This window comes from Perognathus longimembris, chromosome 7, assembly GCF_023159225.1.
Source record: "Perognathus longimembris pacificus isolate PPM17 chromosome 7, ASM2315922v1, whole genome shotgun sequence".
Classification (NCBI taxonomy): Eukaryota; Metazoa; Chordata; class Mammalia; order Rodentia; family Heteromyidae; genus Perognathus; species Perognathus longimembris.
Window position 1 is genome coordinate 77,853,280 of NC_063167.1, and position 22,347 is coordinate 77,875,626.

Consider the following 22,347-nt stretch of genomic DNA (forward strand, 5'->3'; position numbering starts at 1 on the left):
CAGAATCAATATTGTAAAAATGGTCATACTGCCAAAAATGATATACAAATTCAATGCAATCCCCATCAAAATCCCAATGACATTCTTTACTGAATTAGAGAAAACAATGCAAAATTTCATATGGAACAAAAGAAGCAGCACAGGAAGTATCACAATTCCAGATTTCAAGATCTTCTACAGAGCCATAATAACAAAAACAGCTTGGTATTGGCACACAAATAGAACTGAAGACCAATGGAATAGATTGAAAGACCCAGAAATAAGACCACATACTTAGAGTCAGCTGATTTTTGACAAAGGAGCCAAAGACATACAGTAGGAAAAAGTATAGCCTCTCCAACTACTGGTGCTCAGGGAACTGGGAAGCTACATGCAGAAAACTAAAAGTGGACCCCAGCTTATCACCAAGTACTAAGATCAACTCAAAATGGATTAAGGACCTCAACATCAGACCTGAAATTTTGAAAGTACTGCAGGATAAAGTAGGAGAGACACTAGAACTTATAGGCACAGGCAGGAACTTCTAAAAAGCACAGAAAAGATAAAAAGCAAGATGGATTAATAAGATTACATGAAATGATTCTGTACAGGGAAGGGCAAAATCATTAGTGAAGAGATTTTCTATGAAACGAGAGAAAATATTTACAAAATACACCTATGATAAGGATTAATCTGGAAGAAAGACAAGAAACTGGAAGTACTCAATAGCAAATAATAAAGCAATTGACTAAAAATGAATTGACTTTAGATATTTTTCAAAAGGAGACAAGAGAGCCTGGCACAAGTGGTTCACGCCTGCAATCCTATCTACTCAGGAGACTGAGATCTGAGGATTGTGGTTTGAAACCAGCCCGGGCATAAAAGTCCCCGGGAGACTTTTTTTTTTTTCCCAATTAACCTCTCAAAAACTGGAAGTGGCTCTGTGGCTCAAATTGTAGAGTGCTAGCCGTGACACAAAGAGGCTCAAGGAGGCTCAGAACTCAGATGCAAGTCCCTGAGTTCAAGCACACAACTGACAAAAAAAGAAAAAAGAAAAAAAGAGACTCAGATATATGAAAATATGCTGAACGTCATGAAGGAAAGGAAAATCAATGCTCCATATTACTTAAAGATAAAACACAAATTTGTGAGATTGTGGACAGGTAGGAGCTTTGTATACTGCTGATGAGAATGTAAATAGCTATACCTGTAACAGAAGAAAGTATTGAGGTTCTTCCAAAACAAACAAACAAATATAGGCCAGGTGTTGGTGGCTCAAGCCAATAATCCTAGCTACTTAGGAGACTGAGATATGAGAATTGTCATTTGAAGCCAGGCTGAGGCAAAAAGTCCCCATGAGACTCTTATCTCCAATTAACCACCATAAGTGGAGCTGTGGCTCCAAGTGGTAGAGTGCTAGCCTTTGAGCAAAAGAGCTCAAGGGACAGTGCCCAGGCCCCGAGTTCAAAACTCCACGACTGTCAAAATAAACAAACAAATAAATAAACAAAACTTCAACATTGAACTACCATATTACTAAGAGATTACACTATTGGGTATAGATCCTCACAAAATGAAATCTGTCAGAGGCATCTGCACTCCTGTGTTCATTGTCATTGTGGCATTTAAGAACAACAAAGAAATGGAAACACTAAGGTTCATCAGTTGATGAATGCACAACATACATGTGGCACAGAAAGGAATGAAATCTTGTTATTTGCCACAATCTGAATGAAACTGGAGATCATTAGGTTAAGCAAAAAAGCCAGGCACAGAAAGACAAATACCTCAATTCATTTATGGACTATAAAACTTATAACAGGGGAGAATGGTAGTTCCTAGGTCTTGGGATAGCAGGCAAGGAGGGATGGGGCAAAGGTAATCAATCCAAATGAAGCTGTAGTTAGAGAGGAGCTTGGATGTTGCACAGTGATGCCACTGCAGAGGCTGGAAATTCACTGTGAACCTCAACAAACAAAAAGAAAGGATTTTGACAGGTTTTGACATAAAGAAATGATAGTTCTGGTTGTGTAGGTAAGTGGTAGAGTGTTCACTTAATATGTCTGAGGTTCTGCATTTTATCCCTAGCACCCATCACTGCTAATAGTAATAGTAATAAGTTTAAGAGCAATAGATACATTTAACCTGGTTTCAACTTGGACCAGGATATTGAATAGTATATTGAAATGCTAATCACTTTATGTCCCACAAATGTGAATATAATCTCTTTATGTGCTAGTTAAAATTGTTTTAAAATCCAGGTTGCATTTCTTCTTTTTTCTGAATTGTAATAGTTTTTAAAAATAATATATTATGGTAAAAATCTTTTATTTGCAAGATGTTTCTGTTGTAAGCATTTTTTCCCTAGCAGTTTGACCTACTACTTTCTTAATGTTGTCTTTCATTTATTTATTTATTTTTATTTATTGTCAAAGTGATGTACAGAGAGGTTACAGTTTCAAACGTTAGGCCTTGGATACATTTCTTGTACTGTTTGTTTAATGTTGTCTTTTAAAGAGAAAATGTTTTCATTGTGATGAAGTCCAATTTATCAAGCTTTAAAATGATTTTCATGTCCTATGTAAATGTTTTCCTAACTCATAAGGATTTTTCTCTGAGGTTGCCTTCTAGAAAATTTATAGTTTTAGCCCTTATATTTAGTTCTATGACCTAATTGTAGTAGAGATTTATTTACTTTTACTTGCACATGAATATATGTAATAGTTTTAGTATCACTTGTTGTGAAACTGAATCTTTTCCATTGACTCATTTGTTTTCATGTTTGTAAAAATAAACTGACAATGTAACATGCTGCTTCTGTTCCCGATGTTCTGCTTGTTTTCTTTGATGTCTATGTCTAGATCTACCAGTTGTATATTGTCTTGATTATTATGCTTTTTAAATTAAACCTTGAAGTCAAGTGGTATGAAACCCAGAGTTTGTTATTTTCAAAAAATACTTTGGTAATTCTAGGTCCTTGGATTTTCTATATCATATGTTTTAGAAAAAGATGTTATAAATTTCCACAGAAAATTTGCCAGAGCTTTGATAACATAGTGTGGTACATATGTATGAAACACTATTCACTTATAAAAGGAATGAAATCCTGTTATTTGCTATCATGTGGATGAAATTGGAGATCATTATGGTAAACAAAATAAGCCAGGCACCAAAAGACAACTACTATGATTCATTTGTGGAACATAAAGCAGTTGAATTTAGAAAGGGGAGAATGGTAGTTCCCAGGGATACTAACAGCACTTAATTTAATAATGCATTTAATGAACTTATCATTCATTCACTCATTTACTCATTCCACAAATGTTTATACTAATGTGAATGGCTAAAACAACTTCAACAGCTGGGAACGATTAGCTTTTTTAGTTTTTTTGTAAAGGTTGATCAAGATTTAATAATGTAGGAACATATGTAAAGTAGGGCTCTTAAATTTGACAGGGAAACAAAACTCAAAGCTTAATTAAAATTTAAACATTGAGGTTTTCAAACATTTCTAAGACATTTGACTTCTATTTTGGATATAGTTTGGAGATAGATTCTGTTATCTGTCTCCATACATAAAGTTAACTATGTGGGTTGTCAGGGAAAGAAGATTACAGCATTTGCTTCAATAATTACTAAAATGAATCTGGTTTTCTAATTTGACTTGAATTATTTGTCTTTTATTGTGAGGCACAGAGCTTGATTCAATGCAACCCTGAACATTGGTAGAGAAGAATTTTCATTTTTGACTCTACATATGAATATATTAAGAGTTAATGTTTACATTTCAAATCGCAGGGAATATTTCTGGACTGATTTTTTTTCTTGTATTCCTTTCCCCATTCTCTTGTAACTCCTCCAGATCTAAATGTTAAAATAGTCTTCTCACTTCACACTTACCCAGAATCTACTTCAGATGGGACTCAGGAGTGCTCTTCCTTAGGGCAATTTCGTTTCAATCTTCTCTTGGGATCTGTCTATAAAGAGCCATTAAACAGATACACAGGTAAAATTTCTGGTACAGCATTCTATGTTTATTGGAATCACATATTTGTGGCCATTTACATTGCTTAAATGACTTCCAACTTTTCTAATCTCACTATCCCCACAGTGTGCTTTCATTTCCTGCTCTACTTTCAGAAAGTAGCTAGTTTAAAATTGAGTTACTAACAATGTTTTTATACTTAAGCAAAGTACCCAAAGTGCATATAACTGGGTCAGCAAAAGTACTGGTTGCAGAAATATTAATGTGTATAAAAGTAAATATCCATTATTTAAGAATTCTGTTATGAAGTAGTAATGGAATTTTTGGGCTAAATACTATTCATACTTTAAATTGTATGATGTAAATAGAGTTCAATAACATTTAGAAGATTTATATTTTAAAGATGAGATTAATTTCTATTTGTTTTTCATTTTTATAAATGTCAAAGCATAATATATTATGAGAAATGTAGGGAATAGAGTTTTTGAAATTTCCTAGGACATTCAAAATTTATCAGAGACGTTTATCATTCCCAGCCCTGCCCCCCAGAAACAGCTTCGTACTTTTGGAAAAAAATTACAAAGTAAAATATGCTCAAAAACTAGGCAAAATGTTGCTTGGGCTTAGGAAGAAAAGGAGACTTGACGGCTGTATATATCTCCCTGATATTTTTCTTCTCTTAATTTTGAATGTGATTTCCTGTCTGCTTATTCATCTGACATGTATTTAATGAATATATCTAAGGGATGACAATTTAGTAATGAAAGACACATTCCTATCTTCATTGAGTTTATAATCCTGTGACAGATATGTGCAGTGGAAAGAACAAGGTAAAACATGTACTATGATAGATGTCAATATGTACCAAGAAAACAAAAGCATAAAAGGAGTGTGTCTTTGTTTTCCTTCACATGGGATTCTTATTTTGTTTTTCTTATTTTGCCTTTAAGTGCTTGTACAAAGAAGTTTCAATTCAGTATGTCGATTTATGAGTATAATACATCTTAGGGTGATGCTTTAAATAAGCTAAAGGATTTCTATGAGCAAAAAGATTGAAGTAGAGACTTACAGGAAAGAACACAAGGCATATGGTTAGTAGGAGGGAGAATGTTCAAAACTGAAGAGATAGCAAACACTGAAATCTTTGAGAGAAGCATGAATGTGTTGGGGAGAATAGAAGCAGGCCAGTATGACTGAAATGAGTGATTTTGGCAATGAGATTTCATCCGCTCTGCCTGTGTGACCCCAGTTGCTCTGTTGTATCAATTAATGTTTGCCTACCTGTATCAGATATTTTTAGTCAAGGCCAGACGAAAATATTGCACAAGATATCTAGGCAAGAGCTTGCTTATTTTCCATTTCCAAGAGGAGTGTTGTTTTGGACACAAATTGGAATGGAATTAGTTGGGTGGCTTATTCTTCAGCTTTGATTGAAAACAAAATCATTTTGGAGAAATGAAAGCCTCTAATGCCTTGATTAGATGAACTAAAATGTTATATAAAATTGATAAAAACAACACAGAAAACCAAATTTTAGGATTGATATCTTGGCCAGCTCTAGTTTATCAGCAGACATCTATTAAGATCCTCTAATATAATGGGTTTGCTGTTGGCTCTTTTCCTCAATCCCATGGGTCTCTTGCAAGAAATTTGCTCTGCCTCTGAGAATTAGTCAGTCATGAAATATTAATCACAATTGTTCTGGGAAGTAAATAGCAGGAAAGATTTCCAGTGTTTCTCCTTAGCATTCTGTGGAGCTACTGTTGGACCTTTCTTCTCTTCTTTTTCAGGTGAATCCCTGTAGACAGCTACTACCCACCTGTGGCAATGTGGGAACTCAAAAGGAGATCCCACATGATCTTCAAGGGCATAATTCCTCAATCCCTGACAAAGTTTAGTGTTAGACAACTGAGCTTTCCTCCCATGGAACTATCTGATTTACAGTGCAGATAGTAGATGTTTATAATAGTTTTCTCCCCTGTTGCATTAAATACTCTGGCTCATCTCTAGTCTACATTTTTATATTTGATATATTTTGCTTCCCACTTTTCACTTATTTCCCCTTTTAGTTAGTCTTTGTGATTTCTAGCTATGGGCTTGTACCTGGATTAATTCTGCTTTATTATTTAACTTTTTATTATTTACTTTATTGTTATTAAACAGGTGATATACAGAGGTGTTACAATTATATGAATCAGGAAATGAGTGCATTTCCTTTCTTACAGTGTCTTCTGTTCCCTCCCTCTAGTTCCTTCTTCCCATCTTCGTTTGTGAGTCATATATTTTATTTTCATCAGTGTCCAGTGAACTCCACTGCTGCACTTTTTCACCATTCTTCCCTGTAGTTCAGTATCCTCCCCCCACCCTCCTGAAGATAAAGATTTTTTTTTTGTCAGTGGTGGGGTTTGAACTTGAGTCCTGGATACTGCCTCTAAATTCTTTGTGCTCAATACTAGTGCTCTGCCATTTTGAGACACAGCACCACATCCCATTTTCTGGTAGTTAATTGGAAGTAAGTCTCATGGACTTTCCTGCTCTGGCTGGCTTGGAACTGTGATCCTCAGATCTCAGCCTCCTGAGTAGCTAGGATTACAGACGTGAGCCACCAGTACCCAGCTAAAGAAAATAAATTTAAATAAAAAAATTGAGATATTTAGGATCCTGGGGGATAGAGTGTAGGGATAAAGTAGTAGTGAGAAATCATGTGGAAGTAGTTGTCACAGAAAGACCTCTCTGCTGTACTGATGATTTGCTCAAGTTCCACAGTCACCTTTCTTAGTCCTATGCTTTGCAAGTTGCAGCTAATCATGAGCATTCCAGGTCCATAAGCTCCCATATCATAGCAAATATTCAGCATTTGGAAAGAATTAGCCACTCTGTGCATGGGAGATACAAAAGGGATGCATACTTGTGATAGAGACTTTTCCCATGCTTTAAATGTTTATGTCCCTCCAAAATTCATGTTGAAATTAAATCCCCTCTATAATAGTTATTAAGAAATGGGGCTTATAGGAGGGGAGAAGGCCGTGAAGGTCATCCTCATGGATGAGATCCCTGACCTTCTAAAAGCACTAAGTGGAATGATTTTCTCCCTCTTGTTCATCTGCCCTTCTGGCATGTAAGGATGACAGCAGTAAGGTACCATTTTGGAAGCAGAGACTAAAGCCTTATCTGACACTGAGTAGGCCAGTGCCTTGAGCTTGAACTCTGTAGCCTCTCCAACTAAGAGTAATGTTTCTATTATTTATCAAGTACAAAGTATAAGTTATTTTGTTAGCAGCCTCCATGGAGTCAGATAGATTCTAGTAGATTGAAGACTTAAATAGTTGGAATCACAGGTTATCGTCTAATTCTAGAAACTTGCTTGATGCAATGTCTATTGTCAGGGGTATCAGCCAGCAGACTGGATGCAGAAAAACATACGCTTCAGGTCTCTAAAAATTTATGTTCTTCAACTCATGAGGGGAGAGGGAAAGGGGGAGGGAGGAGGGGTAATGAGGGAGGAGGTAACAAACAGTACAAGAAATGTATCAAATGCCTAACATATGAAACTGTAACCTCTCTGTATACTACTTTGACAATAAATAAGAAAAAAATTATGTTCTTTGTTTTTCACTTTTGGGGAGATATGTTACTCAAGAATGGAAAGTTCCTGCCAGTTATGGCTCCTAAGGCCTATTGAGTGTGATTTCATCAATGTAGTTCCTATTGAGGTGCTCTGTGAAATGTTAAGATGATGAGAACCTCAGCATGACAAATTATGTTGAACAAAGGGAGAATCAGACATAAGGCTGTGAAGGTACACTACTATCCATGCTACTGAAAGCAAACTTCTTGCTGTGGAACTTAGGACTCAGTAGAGAAAAAAGTACTGCTGTAGGATCACAAGAGCCTAATCGCTATGCCCTTATGAATGCATAAGATGATGCTAAGTGAAATGAACTCCATGTTATGGAAACCACTGTTATATCACTGTTGTAATTACTTTCGACATGCCATGTGAAACCGTAGCTTCTACTGGTGAGGATTCTCTTGTATCCCCTTCCTGTGGTTGTACCCGCACTATCACCGTATCTTATCTGAGTACATTGGAAACTATATACTGGTATTAGAACTAGTGAAGTGAAAGGGAATACCAAAATCGAGAGACAAAGGATAAAACGACAAAGGACTACAAAAGAAATACTTGCAGAACTGTTTGGTGTAAAACAACTGAACAACTCATGGGGGGAAAGGGAAAGGGGGATGGGGAGGGGGGAATGAGGGAGGAGGTAACAAACAGTACAAGAAATGTACCCAAGGCCTAATGTATGAAACTGTAACCTTTCCGTACATCACTTTGACAATAAATAAGAGAAAAAAAAAGTGGAACAAAAAGTACTGCTGGTTAGATCAATGGCTACATAGCAGGATCTCATTGCCATTGTAATATGTGGAGCAACTGCTGCCATTGAAAGTGTCTCTTGGGCTGGGAATATGGCCTAGTGGCAAGAGCGCTTGCCTCCTACACATGAAGCTCTCCGTTCGATTCCCCAACACCACATATATGGAAAACGGCCAGGAGGGGCGCTGTGGCACAGGTGGCAGAGTGCTAGCCTTGAGTGGGAAGAAGCCAGGGACAGTGCTCAGGCCCTGAGCCCAAGGCCCAGGACTGGCCAAAAAAAAAAAGAAAAAGAAAAAGAAAGTGTCTCTTGGCAGATTACAACAATGCATGGTCCATTTGCAATTAAAATGGTCACCTGATTAACTACATCAACTCTTGGCCCATCTGCCTTTAACATAGGCTGACAAGGAGAATGAAATTGAGTCTACCCTTGTGGGGATTCTTAGAGGATGTGGCAGGATATAATTTTGGCAAAATTGAATAAACTTCCTTAGAAGGTACCAATAACTTTGAGCCTATGAACTTGCTTTGGGGTGAGCTGGGTGAAAAGTGTGCTTTGCCATTGTGATGAGCAAGTCTCTGCATAGTAGTTCTTTTAAATTAATTCTAATAGTCTCTGTGGCCGTCAGTATCTATATGTCTGTACCTGTACAGTTATTTAGTAGAATGCTTTACATTATTGAAACGTAATTGATTTAGCCACTAGTGAAGAAACTAGCAGGTGAACACTGATTACTTATTATGGAAATAGTGCTTCCCTGTCTTTAGTGATAAATGCCTACTATTGGCCTCTAACATTCCAGAATTCTACCATTTCAGTGCCAGACATCAGGAAACATGTCTCAATGATGACATTTCTCATTATCATCCATAGGTTATAGAAGAAAGCCACTGAACAGGACTCTTCTAGTAGGTTCATGCCTAATTCATTAATGAATATTCCCATGCCTTGACAAAGGAGTTTTTCCATCCTGTGTCACTGAAGGCATATAGCCAGCTGTTGGGGATTGTGACTCTGAGAGGCGTTAGTAATCCTAACCCATCACTGGTATTAAAAGTGTGTTATTCTTGTCTTTCTCCTCTTCTTATTTCTCATCATCTGTTACCAAAGTCTTGGCTCTGCTACTAAAATGTACTCAGACTCTGGCCACATCTCATTTATTGAAATGCTGTTGTCTGGATTTGTACAACAGTCTTCTCTTACCCTAATGAATACAATAAATAGCCTTCCACTTTGATTATCTGCCTCTATAGCTCCCACTCCATCTCACCCCTACAATTTATTTAAGAATGAAGATCACGTCATTCTTCTGCTCAAAGCCTTCCACATGCTTCCCATCCCACTTGAAGTATAAAATCCTGTCTTCACTAAGGTCCTGAAGGATATGTGATGAGATGATGGAGTTCTTTGAATGCTAGTTCTCAGTTCTCTTTGTTTACTCTGTCTTCATTGACCTTCTCCCCCAACTCCCATTTTGTGCTTGTACTGAGACTTGAACTCAGGGCCTTGTACTCTTGCTTGGCTTTTTCACTCACAATGGCTCCTTTAAAAGTTGAGCTAGGGCTGGGGATATAGCCTAGTGGCAAGAGTGCCTGCCTCGGATACACGAGGCCCTAGGTTCGATTCCCCAGCACCACATATACAGAAAAACGGCCAGAAGCGGCACTGTGGCTCAGGTGGCAGAGTGCTAGCCTTGAGCAAGAAGAAGCCAGGGACAGTGCTCAGGCCCTGAGTCCAAGGCCCAGGACTGGCCAAAAAAAAAAAAAAAAAGTTGAGCTAAATCTTTATTTCTGGCATTTTGATGTCAGTGATTTGGAGAAAAGCATCTTGGACTTGTCTGCCTGGGCTGGCTTTGAACTTCAGTCCTCAGATCTGCATAGCTATGATTATAGTTGTGAACCACCAGTGCCTAGATGATTCTTCTTCTTCTTCTTCAAAACCAGACAATTTTTTTATTTTTGTGCTTGATTTACCTTCTGACTTCTGCCCCTCTCGCTCAGCACTCTGCTCTTCCTCTCATTGAAGTCTGCTCTTGGGTTGCCTCCTCAGTGAAGATTTCCATGACCACTTTTCCTTTGAAGCCCACCACCTCAACATCCTGCCCTAACATGTTCTGTGCCTCTTTTCTATTTTACTGAGAGCATTGATGACCATTCGATACAGCCAAGCAATCAAGTTTACCTGTGTGCCATTGATTGTCTCTCCCTCCCAAATACGTCATAAGCCTGGTGTGGTTTCTGAAGGAATGGTGAGTATATAATAAGGCTTCAGTAAATACTGGTTGAATGGATGCATGTTTAAATATGCATAAAATGAAGCTGTTCCATGCAATGTGGCAGTTGGGCTCAATGATCTCTGCATAAATCCCTTTCAGCTTTAAATCTATGAGGATGAGGCTCAAGGTAGGCTTCCTTCTGAGTTTTAGTAATAAGCTCTCTACTTAAGATATGGTAATAAAATAGCACTGAATAATCAAAACTGATGCCAGCCATAAGCAGCCATCCTGGCTTTATTGATCATGTGTATCTGTTAGATTGCAACCTCGATTCTGTCCAGGAGTATTTTCATTTTAAAAGGATTCCCTTACAGAACGGAGAAGCCAAAGGTTATCATTTTCTTATAGAACTTGCAGCATTCTCGTGTGCCAGGGGATGGAAGCATCTGACAGTTCATCTCACTTCTAGAAAGTATATCTGTTCTGTACCTTCGTAAATTGAACTCAGAATTTTATGTACATCTTAGCTATCTAAACATAGTAGGATAGATTTTATATGATATTTTCTGCCCGGGTTAGTGGAAAATTTCCCTGCCCTGGTTTATCTGTTGTTAGGCAGCTGAGTGGGAAAAATAAAGCTGTTTTGAGTTTTGAGGAGTGTGCTTTCAGTCCCTACTGAGAAGTAAGAGCTTTTAGTCACAAAGTAAGAGGTTTTAGTCTCATGATTGTGTCTTATTTGACAAATACACACACACACACACACACACACACACATATATACAAACACACATATCTTTCTCCTGCTGTGGATATCATTGTGTTAAAGGAAAATACACAGAGAAGGACATAGAAACAATGATCAGATCTCTACTTTATGGTCAAAGAATGAGAAGTTTCATTAATTCATCCTCTCATTTGACAACCATCTATTGAGTACTTTCTCTCTGTCAGGACACATTACTGACACATGAAATTCCATTTCCTGGATTGGGCTGCAAAATTCATTCATCCATTGAGCATAGTACAAGATGTGTGTCAGATACTGCAAGTGAAACAAATTGCTCTGGATCTTTTCTTGGTGGAATTTCTTTGCAAAAGGAAGGAAAGGTGTCTTAGGTATTTGGGCAAAGTGCAGGATGAGAAAACAGGGAAGGGATGAATAATTGTATCGTGGGAGTCTGGTAACATAAAGTAGAGAGTGGCTACAGAAAGGGTGTCTGGAATGAGTCTTGACAAATAAGGAGATGTTTGGTGTGACTGTAGGTTGAGGATAAAAGACAAAGAATCCAGTAAGCACAAAGGGAGAGAGTTTTCAACATATAAGGAAGAGCCAATGAGTTGTAAGATTTTTCAAGTGGGGACAACTACTAGGCCAGATAATTTAGTCTTCTGTGTTACTTTAAGAATTTGCTTTTTCTTCTGTGGACTATAGAAATTCTTTGAAGGTTTTTAAGAAAGAGAGTTGCATGATCTCTCTGAGGTTTTAAAGATCACTGTCACATTGGTAGCACTTAGAGAATGAGTTACAGGAAGTGATATTAGAGCCTGAGAGATAGGAAGCGACTTCCAAGTTTAGATAAATGGTGAAGCAGGTGGAACTCGGGCTATCAAGCAGGGAAGGAAGGAGAAGGTAGGCATAAGAAATTGTAAGGATGAGGTTTAATCAATGGGTCTAGGAAACAGCAGGAGGAAAGATAAAGGAAGGAATAAAATGACTTTCTGCTTTTCTGAGTAAAAGAATACGAGGTAGGATTTTCTGCAGAGAGAGAGAAACCATGAGGACAGGTGTGCGTTTTCAGAAGTGAGTTTGCTTTGGGGGCTTGCCTGTGTAGTCTGTTTTCAGAGCCACAGGTAGTGTTCACCATGTGAATGCTGAGGAGGCTTTGGTAAGCTCATTCAGCAGGTATTTATAGGGGAGAAGGATTTGAAGACTGTCAGCATGCTAGGGTAAATGGAGGCAGAGTCTGCTTAAATACCTTCCCCGAGAAAAGATCCAAATTTCCAGACCAAAAATGGACCCATTACCTGGAGTAAATTCATTTTTCTTTTCAGTTAATATATTTAAGTCAAGGTAGATAAAATGGGCTTCACCAATAGAGGAATCATGTAAAATCATTTATGGTGCTTCTATCCAGCCCAATTCATTGGATAAGGGTAGGGAGAGCCTACCTTAGCCAAGATGGCACTCTCTGTATGATTCAGATGTTCTAGTAAAATCCTGATGGTCCCCTTGACTACCTGAAATTTAAAATAAAAGCATTGAAAGTTTATTCTTTGAGCTTCAGTCTTAATTACAGCTAAAAATCTATATTACCCTACAAAGTGGTAGGACTTAATATTTTGCTCACAATGTGTATATATACTATATATATACATATTGGGAAATATCTATATTTATACATAAATATAGATTTACATATATTTATTTTGATCACTATACATTGTAAGAAAAACAGTGTATATATACTTTACATACACATATACTCTATACACTTATATATAGTATATATAGTATAGTATAAATATATAGTATATATAGTGTATACATAGACTATGTGTAAATGTGTAAGTATGTGTAAATAAAATATGTGTAAATATATGTTTAGTATAAACATATTTATGTAAATATATAAGTAGATTGCTAAATAGTGTGTATGTATACAAATTGTATGCATATACACAACGTAATCTGTGTGTTTGATTAATACCTCTATAATAGTTCAAATCCCGTGCTGTTTAGATTAATTTTTCCATGACATTCTTTTCCAGACAATGTCTGTAAGTACAAAAAGCCTCATTTGATTCATCAGTGAAACCACAAATGAATAAAGTCAATCTTCAGTTGACTTTTCGTGAATGCATCACCACTGATGAAGACAGCACCTGAATGGCCCTTTTTGTTTCAAAGCATTTTATGCTGTGTCCTTGTGCATCCTTCTGGGGAAGTGAGTCATGTTACTATGCCCATTTAATACAGGAGCAATGTGAGCTCCTGAGGTTAGGTGGCTTGCACAAAAGTAAGAACCATGCGTGTAGAAAATGGAGCTAGAACCTGCATCTTCGCATTCCAATGCCTTTCCTTGTTTCACTGCATTGTGGAGCCTTCCAAAGAAAGGGCTGCAAGTGGGGAGGAGACTAAGAGCACTGAGCTCCTCTGAGAAGTGTGGAGTAAATGAGATTTTGTCTCAGAACATGGAAGCTGGGAATAGAGGTGAAAAACTACATCCACTGCCAATTTTTGTCTAGAGTAGCCTTGAAAGCTAACATTTTATAAAGACACCACTGAGTTCAGATTTCCACAGAGGGCAGGTCAGCAGTAATCCTGGCATTATGTGCTTTCAGGTCTGTGGCCACAACCTAAACGCCTGTGAAAGAAATCTCACAGTCCATTTGTGCGCTCCTTTTGAAAATGCAGGTGTGGTTGTAAAGAGCCGCGGGTACAGGGAGCTTGAGTTACAAGGGCAGATGTTAAATATTCATCCCCAGAGAGGCTCATTGGGGTTTATAATAGTATCGACTGTGCTCCAGTTTTATTTTCTTGCTTCACAAAAAGGCTTCTGTTGCTATAAACTCCCAAGTTTTAACAATTTCATGCGAAAGGGATATAAATGTTATCCAGAGTAGCAGAATTCAGTAAGCTTTTAATAATGAGTAAGTAAAGCCTGTTCTTTGAAAGTAAGTTATGATAGTTAGATAAATCCAGTGAGGAGGTGCCCTTTACCCTTGTGGGGGTGCATGTTCCTTCGTTCCTTTTGGTTGACCATGTGGGGTGGGGCATAAGTGTGGGGATTAAAAATGGGGGAGGAGGAAGGATGTTGTAGGGATAAGACCTGTGAGATCCATTAGGTAAACATTTACTTTCATCTCTCACTTAGATTTGTGAGTCCATTAGAGAAACATTTACTCCCCTCTCTCACCTCCCAGGTTAACATCCACTCAGTGGGTTGACAGCCTTTGGTTGATTTCTGCTTGGCTCTCTAATGTACAATATCTACCACAGTGAGTCCAGGGAGTATCTACAAATGCCATCTTCTCTTATGGTATCTAAAGAACTGGAGTTTTCCCCTCTGCTTTTTGGTGACTCCATTCACTTGGGTATCTCTGACAGGGAGTCTGTGATCTCTCTATTTGCCTGTATAACCATGTGTTATCAAATCTTTGCCTTAGGTGGTTCAGTTGTATCTTCCAGGAAGGATACTTCCTTTCAGAGATCTCTGGGAAAGGAAGTGCCACCATGTGTGGTCATTATTGTCATCAAGGAAGGCACCAAACAGTGTCACCTCACTACTTCTTCCTGTCTCCTCCCTGTATTTCCTTGACAACACTTCTCAGCATCTACTTCTTCTCTACCTTCTCTACCTGTTTTCCCCTCCATTGTTCATCAACAATGAAACTGGAGCCTTAGGCCCAGTGACCTTTGCACTTCACTCATCTTTCTTGTCTGATCCTATTTTACAATGGCAGGATGGAAAATCCTTAAGTGCTATATTTATTCATAATTTATATTCAAGACCAAGTGTTTTCTACATATTTAGTTAATTTTACATGCAAAACATTACAGAACTCTGATGGGATGATTCCAGAAATATTTATCCTCTCTTTCTGTTTTATTATTCTTTTTTTTTTAGTGGCTGGTGGAAATAGGAAAAGGGAGGGGAGTCATTTAGATGGGGAAAGACATTTCTCTAAATGTCAATACTTATGAAACGCCATTTTAAACCTTTATAAATGATTATCTTTCTCAATACTGATGAGGCAGTTTCATATTGCTGCTCAATTTATTTACTCAGGAGACCAATTTATTTCACTCCCTCAGTACTAACTGTTTGCATTGACATCTAGGTCTGCTTTGAGCAAGCAACTGTGACAAGTTGTTTATTGAACTGTAAACAGGTATTGTCTGAATCTAAACAATGACTTTATCTAATTAGGAGACCCTGGGCATCATCTGAGCCCCATGTGGCTAGCCTAACCCAGTTCTGGCATCTCCTGAAGATTCCCCAAGCCTTCTTACAATCTCCTTGCTCATATGAAACCCTTTATCACAAAGTAAAGAGTCATCTGTATTTTCCTGTAACTACAGCCTGGTGCTTTGTGTAAAAAAAAAAAAAATGAAGACTGACTCTAATAAACTGAGCAAGGGCGTCCCAATTTAGAATGGTTGAATAAGAAAAGGAAGACATGAGTGAGATCTAAAAAGAAAATGAGGATGAATAAAAATGAACTGGCTCTGTTGCCTAGGCTATAAGGATGCTTTGTATAAATGAGAAAATATTCCCTCCATCCCCCGCCCCCGCAAAGAGAATTCAATGGCATGAGGGTAAAGGGAGGTTTTAGACAAAAGTGCAGGTATGATTATGGAAAGCATCATAAGAAAGTGGAGAGTGTGGGGGAGATGTTCACTTATGAACTCAGATGGAAATAGACCGCCATGGAAAGCACTTGGGAACTCTCATCTCCCCTGCCATTGCTTTGTGTCTGAAGATGCTAATTGAGCTCAGCAATCAATGGCTTTTGTTTTCAATTGTAACTGCTTTTCTGAAAGGTTTTGCCCAATACTAGAGGGAGGAGCTCTTAACAAAGCTTCACTTTTCTGTAGCTATTATTATTACATTTTCCTGTTAGCAGGGAAGAAATAATTGAGATTTTGTAAAAACAACAACAACAACAACAACAAAAAAGTCACCACAGTGAAGTTTTCAAACATGAGGCCCAACATAGCTAGCTTTCTAACAACAACAACAACAAATTGCTCATAGATGTCTCACTGGAAAGCACTGGAAAGAAAAAAGCTGCAGAAAAGTGAGTAGAATGATATATATTTACTTTTTCCACTCATGACATAGCTGCTATGTGTATTTTCTCAGGAAGCCATATTTTCACATTCTTTCAGTCTCTCCTCAGGGCATTACGAGCTGCTTTTGTGGTTGCTTCCTTTACGATTTGTGTAATTGGTTTCACTCACTGAGGTCCAATCGGTGGGTTCGTCGTGAACGCCTCATGAAATATGAATCTATTTAAAAATTAATAGTAGATCAATATTAATTCAATAAAATATTTTAATCTAAGCTATGAATATTTCATACAGATATGCAGATTTCAAAAGCCGTTTTCATGTTTCTGACAGGCTGTCCAGTTTTCCATGACGACATTGAAATTATTCCTCATGCACTGTGCTATGGGCTCCAGGCTCTCTCAGCTAGAGCTGCCCAGGTCAATGGTTGTGTTTATTCAAACTGCTGAAGGAATGCAAATGAGATGCATGCTGCAGAAGAACACAGGAAAGTTTACCTTGTTTAATGGAGTTGATCCATTTTCTCCTGTCTTTGCTTGGAATCTACTTAAAGGGAGCCTCGCACAGTCTTATAGGTTAATTCTTGTTCATGCCAGGTTTGACTCATATCAAACCTGGCATGTTGAGGCACCTGAAGGCTTCTCTGAAAAAAGAAAAAAAAGCTTCTAAAGAGATGGACTGCCACCGTGCTAGTTGAAATGAGCCAGTTGCACCTGGCTGATAAAACCTGAGATTTACTGCAGCAGACAGGCCTCAGCTTAAACAGGCTCCTCTCTCTACTGAACCTCTTTCTGTCACTTACATCCATCATCTCTCTCATCCGGTATCATCAGCTAAAACAATGGAGTGGTGTCTGAGCTTAGCTAGAGGAGGGCGATGTCATTAACACAGGGATATGCTATATGCATTGGAACAGTGGGGCTGCGTCCACTTGCATTGCTTACTGGATGTTGAGAGGGCAGTTGCTGCACTAGGTACAGATGGAAACCATGAAGACATTGGAACTCAGGTAATGCCAATGAATTAGGAGGGAAAAGTGATTTCAGTATGGATTCAATAGAAGTGCTAGGTAATGGCTAGAACAATCATTTCTTTCTGTTGGGGTTTCCTCTTTCATTTGTGTATATATATCTGTGCTACCTCATGTCTTAGCTCTCATGGAAGTAAATATAACAGCTTACATTAAAAGTGTGCCAGCTGTGGTTTCTTCTTCTGGGAGCAGTGGCAAATAAGGCAAGTGGATTTATTGAGTGTTTTCTGTGCATGGCCCAAACCTTGGAGAACAGTCTGTGGAGGCTAGAATACCCTCAACTAGGAAGCAGATATTCTGAACATAGTAGAGGATTGAAATAAGATGCTCAATCGAGAACTGTGTCAGATTTCTACACCTCTGCAGCTGCACATTGTCTTGTACATAGTAGGCCTTCCGTGTGTATGTTGCTGATCAAATGAATTGGCACACCTTCTTCTTTAATGTTTATTTACCTTACCTCTGTAGTGTTCTGTAGATACCAAGTGGGTGTATTTCAGAACTCTGCCTTAGAATGAGAGATCCCTAACTTTTCTGTAATTTATCACTGTATTTCCCTTGAAAAGAGAAGGTTTCAATTTTGTAAAAATGTACTACAGTCCTAATATTGAAGCTAAGGGCATGCCACCCTACGAGTCAATTCTTGTGGCAGGGCTCTCTCTAGACTGTGTGGGAGAGCATTAGCCAGCAAGACCTCCTGCTGGGGTGGCTCTGGGCACCCTGTTCACTTCTTATGATTTGATAAGTTGGTTTATTTCTTTGTGGACCTGAGTGGGACCTTGATTCTTTTTCATAAACTTACTGAATAGGAAGAGAGATCAATACACACAGAAGGGTACCAATGTCTGCTGCTGACACAAGAGCTGGCCTTGATTCATTGACCAACTGTCAGGCTTTGCCAATGTCTGGCCTACTTTTAACAATGAAGGTCCCATAGCCCAAGAAATCTCTTATTCCAAAGCAAATAGGGATACTTAGCTACTTGACCAGAACCTTAGCATTGACATGACAGGGATTTTTATTTTTTAGTACTGAGGGCTGGACACAGGGCCTTTAGAATGCCAGGTAAAGTACCTTTCATGGCATGTTTTTGTCCTTTATTTTGCTGTGGTCTTTAGGTGAATGCTAAATTTCTGGAAGTTATATAAATTAGAAGATTGAGAAGGGCTCTGGTAGATTTTATGATTCTTCCACTAATAGTACTATGTGAAATTTATATAGTTAAGAAATCACCTACCAAGTGGCATATATATGCATTACATGTTTATTTATAATTAGCATATTTATTTTATATATTAGTGAGATTGAGTATATTTCCATACAAAGCATATAACATGCATTGGTCATATCTAACTACCCTTTTCAACCTTTGATCTCTCTACCTTTCCCTCACACCCTTTCAAGTCACTAGTAACACTAGTCTCCTTTCAGGTCAACATGGTTTGTTATTGTCCATATATGAGATTGGACATAAGCACTTGCCTTGCTATTTCTGTTTCACTTGCTATTTCTGTTCGCAAGTTCCAGCCTTTATTTTTGTGCTGCAAATGACAAGATTCTATTTCTCTTTGGGCTGAATAGTACTTAATTGAGTATATGTGCCATATTTTCTTTAGCTCCATCAACCTGTTGATAGGCCTCCAGTTTAGATCCATATCTTAGCTCTTGTAAATGGTGCTGTCATAAACAGATATGTGGAAATATCTCCTCTATGTGCTGTATCCATTTCCACTGCATATACAGCTAGGGGGAGGATAGCTAGATCATAGGGTAGTTCTGTATTTAATTTTTGAGGTACCTGCATAATGTCTACATAGTAACCCATTCAGATTTACAAACCACATGTGGAACCAGATTTCAAGAAGGACTGATTGATATTCAATAGTTAGTACATATAAACACGTAAGATGTTGCTAAGTAAAATGTACTACAAGTTACAGAAATAAGTGGTTTATCATTATTGTTGTTATTTTCAACATACCATGTGAAATTATGCCTTTTTATTTTGTCTCTTTTCCCATGGTTTTACCCCTGATGTCACTTGTTTTAGTACCCTGGGTATTGTATATACATGTATTGGAACTAGGGAAGGGAAGCGGAATGTTAAAATGAAGAGGCAAATGAAAAAAGGTGAACTAACGCAACAGTAATACTTACAAGATAATATGCTGTAAACCAACTGTACAATTCAGGGGGTGGGGAGGGAAGGGAATTGGGGGGAGGAAAGATGGGAGAAAAGTTAGGGAAGAGGTAACAAGTTTGAGAAGAAATATACTAACTGCCTTATGTATGAAACTATAACTCCTCGATATATCACTTTGACAATAAATAAATAAGTAAATTTAAAAAAAGAAATGCGAATTAAAACAACATTGAGATTCCATCTCACCCCAGTAAGAATGGCCGTTATCAAGAAAACTAATAACTGCAGATGCTGGTGGCAATGTGCCCAAAAGGGAACCCTACTACACTGTCGGTGGGAGTGTAAACTTGTTCAACCACTCTGGAAAGCAGTGTGGAGTTTCCTCAAAAGGCTAAATATAGAGCCTCTCCTATGACCCAGTAACCCTGCTTTTGGACATTTACCCAAAGGATTACAAGCAAGACCACACTAAAGCTACCAGCACAACTATGTTCATCACAGCACAATTTATCATTGCTAAAATATGGAATCAATCCAGATGCCCCTCAGTAGATGAATGGATCAAGAAAATGTACATACACACAATGGAATTCTATGCGTCTATCAGAAAGAATGCCATTGCCTCATTCGTAAGGAAATGGAAGGGCTTGGAAAAAAAATCATACAAAGTGAAGAGAGCCAGACTCAAAGAAACATAGACTCTGTGGTTTCCCTCATTGGCAATAATTAGTACATGTCCAGGATAATCCTAGCAGAAGATCAAAATAGCTCAATAGCTATGTACAAATGAACACATAAAATGATGCTAAGAGAAATGAACTCCAGGTTTTGGAAATAAGTGGTTTATCTCTGTTGTTGCTATTTTCAACATACCATGAGAAATTATGCCTTTTTCTTTTGTCTTTCTTCTCCATAGTTTTACCCCTTATTTCCCAACTGATTTTGGTACCCTGGGTATTGTATGAACATTTATTGGAACTAGGGAAGAGAAGGGGAGCATCAAAATGGAGAGACAAGGGTAAAAGGTGAACCAATGCAACAGGAATAGTTACAAGACTATATGCTATAACTCAACTGTACAACTCTGGGGGAGGGGAGGAGGAAGGGAATTGGGTAGGGGGAAGGTGGGAGAAAAATGAGGGAGGAAGTAATAAGTTGATAAGAAATGTACTCACTGCCTTACATATGAAACTATTATCCCCCTGTATATTACTTTGACAATAAATAAATAAACAAATAAATAAAAAAGGACTGCGATTGTCTAGTGAATGGGGATACCTATTCTCTTCTGTTTAAACCCCAAGTCCTTGCTTTTAACCACTCAGCTGAGGGCCACACTGTGTTTAACAGTGATGAAAGACACCAGTTTACTTTTAATTGATATATTTATTAGTGTTTTTACACTTGATCATGACTTCCTAAGACTCATAAATTGGGCCTTATTCAACTTTGCAACCTTTCCTAGACCTGTGGTATTTGGGGATGGTTAATCTTTTGGCTAGTAGAGATAGCACCCAGCCACCTGCTAGTGGATGTTAGTTTCTTTTCATATAGATTTTTAGTATCTAAGAACTTGTCTTATTTCTTTAGAACTACAGAGATTTACTCAGAGGAAAAGAAATTCACTGTCCTGATGTCTAAAAGCAGCTGTTGCCTGGACGTGATGTTTGGGTGTGAGGGCATGTGAAAACATCCTGAAGGTATGACACACAGGGGTGGGGAACCTGCAGCCCACAGGCCATAGAAGACCCAAGAAATCATTTGATACATAATGGAATATACATACTTCTTGCATGCTTCTCCTTTGGCCCCTGAATGGTGTTATAGCTACCCAAATAGCCCTTGACAGGATGATGTTTCCCAACCTCTGCTAGGACGATGCTTGACTTAATAATAAACACTCAGATTTCCAAGGAAATTAATTCCTTTGTGAGTTGCAAACAGTATGACCTACTAGTGCAAGCCAGAGAGGTGCAAATGTTAGTCATGCTGTGCCCACCAGCAGGTGCATGAAACTTCCTAGGCTTTATTTCCCCCAATGAGGAAGTAACGTAATGTTTTATAGGATTTTTGTCAGGTTTGATTAGAAATGTATGAAACAATCATCTCTGGCACATAGGAGAATGGCTCCTTAAAAGGAAGAGAGAGGGTTTATTTAGTTTATTCTGGGAAGGTGCTTTCATGTATTAGCAAGGATTCCCTTTGGAGTGGGTGTGCTTCTCATCACTGGAGGTGGGAAACCAAACATGGGTTATTCTCTCTCTTGGATGCAGGAGAGCAAATTTCTATACAATGTAGAGATGCTCATTTTTTTTAAAAAAATTACTTATTTATTGTCAAAGTGATGTACAGAGGGGTTACAGTTACATATGTTAGGCCATGGGTACATTTCTTGTACTGTTCGTTACCTCCTCCCTCATTCCCCCCTCCCCCTCCCCCTTTCCCTTCCCCTCCATGAGTTGTTCAGTTGGTTTACACAAAATGCTTTTGCAAGTATTGCTTTTGAGGTCGTTTGTCTTTTTATCCTTTGTCTCTCGATTTTGGTATTCCCTTTCACTTCCCTAGTTCTAATACCAGTATATACAGTATCCAGCGTACTTGGATGAGATACAGTGATAGCTTGGGGACAACCACAGGAAGGGGATACAAGAGCATCATCAACAAAAGAAGCTACAGTTTCACATGGCATATTGAAAGTAATTACAACAGTGAGATAACACTCATTTCCATAACATGGAGTTCATTTCACTTAGCATCATCTTATGCATTCATAAGGGCAGAGCTATTGGGCTCTTGTGATCCTCTGTGTGGCTAGC